Consider the following 5,793-nt stretch of genomic DNA (forward strand, 5'->3'; position numbering starts at 1 on the left):
AAGGCCAGAAATTTGTTCATATATATTATTTTGAAATCTAAATTTCTTGGCATTGAGTAACAGTGATGTGAGCTCTGAAATGTCATTAACATTTAAATCAGTACGTTTTGTCAAAGTGTCATCTTTAATTAATAGTTCTTTAAGAGCTAATAGCGTGGCTTCGATGTGTACGTATATGAGAAGACGACGTTAAAAGGCACAAGAATATCATTTTCAGATATGGTCATGGAAGTTATACGTTCATGTTCCTGCTTAGTGTTGTATACCCTGAACCGATAAAATCTCCTTAGAGGTGAAATAATTTTAACGAGGAATATGGATAGATTAGCATCTAAAAGTCACTCGTGTGTGACTCTTAGCTTCCATCTCATTTTAATTTTTAATACATGAATTTAATAAGACAACCATAGAATGGAATGTGCATTTTTCTTTCTTTACCAAATTTCAACACATTTTAAAGCTCATAATTTAGTAAATTTTTAAAATTCATAATTACACTAAGTTACGAATAGCTACTAATTAGAATTTAAAAGTTTTATAACTACTATGTACCTGTTATAAGTTCCATCAAACTAAGCGGATTATTATGAGGTCGGTGCTGAAAATTAAGCTACGCTATACTTATGATCTAGTTACACTATACTGTAACAGTCACAATAATAAATTAGTTATATCCTTAGCTAAAACCAAAAGATATATGCCCAAAAATTAATTAAAACTTTCAAAATATTTATTACAATTAAAACCCTACTGTACTTCTGCACTACTGTTTATGCTACGATACTCCTGCGAAAACACCGATACAATAGTGGTATGAGTTGCGAGTTGTAACTTACAAAATCACTAGCTAAATTTAAAAAATAAGTTAACAAGTGCTACTAAGCCTATTTAATCTATTTCTAAAATACAAATTATTACCTTAACTAATCAAAACTATGATAAAATTTCAAGTAAAACTTATTCGTTTGCAATAGCTACAGAAGTCTACCCTTCACATCTATAACCAAGTATTTATAATCTTGTTTATACTCTGGCACGACCACGAGGTCAGTGGAGTTTAGTAAATCATCAATACAAACAATCGTATTTAGCAGTCATGGGCTTGAATCCCGGTCTGCTCAAAGCACATGCAACTACACTCACGCTCCTGACCAAATTTATCTCAATGGACTGATAAGCATAAATTAAAAATAACCAGTATTAAAACTGTGATGATGCTTTTTAAAGCCAAGCTAGATATTGAAAGATCATCAATAGTAAAACTTTTGGGGAAAATAGGTTCCAATGGTCAGTACGATGAAACCTTTAGGTATTATAGACAGTAAGTTAGCATTTATTCCTCACTTACAGTATATTAGAGAGAGTTAAAAATTTCTTCAGCCATTATTTGTATTGCAAGAGCACAGTGGGGCTTAAGAAGGAAAGCCCTTGTATTTCATTAAAAGGCAATTGGGACACATTGTAGTATATAGATCTAATGTTTGGCTTTCTGAAATAGTAAATGTTAAATTTAAGCAAAAGCTGTTATCAATCCAGACACAAATGATACTTTCATTATTTAGAATTTATGGAACAGTATCTACTAATGCCATGCAAGTTTTGTTGGGCCTTATGCAGCTTGATTTGTTTGTAGCTTATAGAGCTCTTTGTTACAATTTAAGTAAAGTTATTTCAATTAACTTCATGGGTATGGTTAGCAATACAAAAAAAAAAAAAAAAAAAAAAAAAGACTAATGAATCTCTTGTTAATGGCATGGCAGGATAGATGGGATTCAAGTAAAACTGGTGTTACCGGATTGTTCATACCAAAAGTGTCATTTGCCTTGGCCAAAAATACTTAATAGTTGGTTTTATCTTGAAATGGAGACCTCTTATATTCTTACTGCGCATGGATCTTTTAATCTAAAATTATGTTATTTTGGATTAGTGTCAAATCCATTGTGATTTTGTGCATGTGAAGAGTCATGGTCTCATATTTTACATGATTGCTTAATTTATGACCAGTAATAGAATACAATTAAAACAGACCATTCCAGAATTGAAAGCAGGAACGAACACGCACTCCTAAATTGATATTTTAAAGCTCTGCAGATCTTTGCAAAGGCTGTTGTGTTTTTTTTTTTTTTTTTTTAAGAGAAGGCAGATGACTGCTTTTATCACCTGCTTATTAATTTGTTGTTATTTGGTTTTTAGAAGCATTAGCAACTAAGGCCATATTGCTCCGGGGATATGCGGTGGTCATTCCCTGACCTTTCTGCATCCTTTGTATTTGGTGGTCACTGGCTCGAAACCCGGTCTAATCAAGAAGCATGTGCTACGCACTGCTGCTCCTGCCCACCTGGCTATGAAGGCGCCACCTGTTTAGTGTGTTTTGCTGTACTTTTTTTTTTTTCCTTCTCTCTGCCTATTTTTTTGTTGCTGACACTGGGCAGTTTACCTTAAGTAAGGGATAATGTTCCAGCAGGATTGGGGGAAAGTCCCCCCCCCCCAAATTATATATATATTGATTTTTGTTTTTTTGTTTTTTTTGCTGGCACTAGGTAATTTGCCTTAAGTGTAGGATAATGTACCAGTTAGGTTGAGGAGGCGGAAAATTTTTATTTATCTATTTATTTATTTTTTTTTTTTTTATTTATTTTATTATTATTTTTTGCTGGCTCCCAGGCATGGGCAACCTGGGGAGCGGGATTGCTGTCACCCTCTGGTCTAGCACTACTACCGGAGGGTACAGTCAGCGCAGTCAGTTTCGTGGCCCGGCTCCAAGTGTCAACTGCTCCCTGGTGGCTAAGTGGTCTGAACAACACAAACAAACCCGGGTGGGTAAAGTGCCTGCCTGGCAACCCAAAGGTCGCGGGTTGGAATCCCGCCTCGGGCTTGGATCAAAGTACTGCAAAAACAGTGGGAGGTGTATTATGGCCACAGAAGCCGATGCACCAACAACTAACTAAAAAAAATACACAAGCACACCTGTACATACATAAACTATACATTACATTTTTTCGGGCTCATTTTACTATGTATAGCAGTGAACAGTGATGTTAGGCGGGTTTGGACAATTGCCTAGGGGCCACCAAAGACAATAAATAATATCACAACGTACCTTCTACTCTAAGGCCGGTTTCTTACGATTAGACAATGCTAGTGCCAAATCCACCAGAAACTTAGTCTTACTCTGATTCAGAATCAGAATCTCCAGAAGATGCAGAACGAGAACACATCTAGACTTTTCAACTCTTGATAGTGCAAAACAGCATTTAATCACCCAAGCAGAATTGAATAATGTGGTCAGAGATTTGGACCTCTCCAACACCAATGCTCAATTACTATGATCACTGCTTCAACAATGGAATCTTGAAAATGCTGTCAAGGTGGCTTTTTATAGGAAGAGGCAATCTAACAACGACCACCATGGATGGTGCTTTGGTTTATCGTAACAATGTAGGAATTAATGAAAGAGTTGCATATGCAGCATGTCCCCAAGCAGTGGAGACTTTCATTGATTCATCCAAGGCCAGTTTGAAAGCAGTTTTACTCTATAATGAAAATAAGTATCCATTTGTACCATTGGCTGATGGAGTTCACATGAAGGAACTGTACCAGATGTACAGGTTCTTTTGCAAAAAAAATATGCTATCAAGAATTCAAATGGGACATCTGTACCAACCTAAAAGTGGTAGCTTTGCTGACTGGGATGCAAGGTGGCTACACTAAATACTGATGCTTTTCATGTGAAGGCGCCTCCATGGGCAGGAGTAGCAGTGCATAGCACACACTTCTTGATTAGACCGGGGTTCGAGCCCATGACCACCGCATATCCCCTGAGCAATATGGCCTTAGCTCCCCAGGGGCTCACATCTGGTGAGTTACGGGCTTGGCACACCCAGGGTCCTGAGCTGGATATCACCATTCTTCTCTTTCTTGGTGATTTCTTTCTACTTCTCGCTCTCTCTCTATCAGGGTATCCTGAGAATTTTTTTTTTTTTTTTTTTTGGCTGGTGCAGCGTAAGCCTCGGCCTTCCTTGCACCATATGGCTAATAATAATAGTTGCTAATGCTCCTAAAAACCAAATAACATAACTTTTCATGCGAGTGGAACAGCTGAGCAAAGGTTTGCCACTACAGGATAAAAAAAAAATCGCCGGACTGTTCAGAAACTACACCAGACCAGAAAAGTAGCGTATCCAGCTTTTGGTGGATAAATCAAAAATCTATTCAACTCCATTGCACATCAAGCTATGTTTGATAAAAGTTTGTGAAAGCGATGGACGAAAAAGGAGAATTTTCCTGTTTGAGGCAAATGTTTCTTCGAATCAGTGAGCCAAGATAAAAGGGAAATTTTGTGCATCCTCAAATCAAACTGCTATTTAAAGATGTGGAATTCACTGAAAAAATTAAATGCTGCAGCTGGGAAGGCATTCGAAAATTTCTGGAACTTTTTTAGGCAATGAGAAATTACAGTGGAATTGTGGATGAGCCAATTTTAGCGTGCAGAAAATTAGGATACAACATGTTAAAGCTTCATTTCCTACATTCCCATTTAGACTTCCTGAAAACTTGGGCGCTTTCTCCGATGAACGCGGTGAAAGTTTCACTAAGATATTTCTCAAATGGAAAGTGGAGTCCAAATGTGTTGGCAGACTATTGGAATCTCGTACGGGAGACACCAATGACGATTATAAAAGTAAAAAAAATGACAAGTGTGTTGTTGTCAGATTAACATTTTTTGAATAGAATAAGGTTAACAGACCCATTGTTCAATATTTGGTACTGTATGTAACATTTACTTAAAATATATGAAATTTTTTTACTATGGACTTAGTTTTTGATTTTAACCCCTTCTCCCTTAAAATTGGTGGGTGTTACAGGAATATGGTTGCCATATTTGAATTCAGCAACGTCAAGTCTAAAACACTCACCCTAAATTTTAACACGGGGCGAAAAAAGTGGTTTTGTTTTTTTCTGCTACCAGTGTAATTTATCTGGTTCCTCCTTAAATTTATTTAAGCTATCCACCTCCGCACACTATGTGCGTGTTCCTTCTGGGCGTTATATCATAAACAAGCAAACTAGAGTTGCGTCTAGAAGCTTACTGCGTTTCGAAGAAGCTAAATCTTATGCCATATTGGTAATTTATCGTTTTTAACAAAATCCACTACTTTGAACTTCGGAATGCCAACAGGAACCGATAGTGAAACATGAAAGTATTAGCGTGAAGTTGATGTGAGCAATCAAGAAAGAAATGGTGAGGGAGACAAATCGCTGATTTCTGAAAAAAATTTGGGAAAGCGAAATAGCGACGTCCTTTGAAATCATTACATTACCTCTCTAGATGCTAATGACTCGAAGAATTTTTATGGAACTTTCTCACAACTTGACTAAGTTGGTTTCAGGCGAGGGTCGCATGGTTTTGTTTCTGGAAACTCGGATTTTCCGTCCAGCAAACATAAAATCGACCTGAGAACACATAATTTACAGATAATATTTACGGAGCAATACGGCCTTAGTTGCTACTAAATCCATACTACAACGAGGATAACTCCAGGTGCCTGCAGAAATGTCTAAATGCGTACACTAACGAAAGCTATGTCGTTAAGAGTGGCGCAGTGCATCGTTCTTGGAAGGTGGAACTGCAGAAGCAAGTTCCCACTGAGCTATGAGCAACATTATGCAGTCTTCAAATAAAATAATCAAGGGTGAGTGTGGAAAATGGCTCATCATTTACCATGGCTTTTTCTGTATTCCTGAAATCTCATAAATAAGCACAAATGAACAAGGGATAGATAAAGAAAATAC

The sequence above is a fragment of the Mastigoproctus giganteus genome, chromosome 7 (assembly GCF_048544385.1).
Source record: "Mastigoproctus giganteus isolate SK-2022 chromosome 7, ASM4854438v1, whole genome shotgun sequence".
NCBI classification, from domain to species: Eukaryota; Metazoa; Arthropoda; class Arachnida; order Uropygi; family Thelyphonidae; genus Mastigoproctus; species Mastigoproctus giganteus.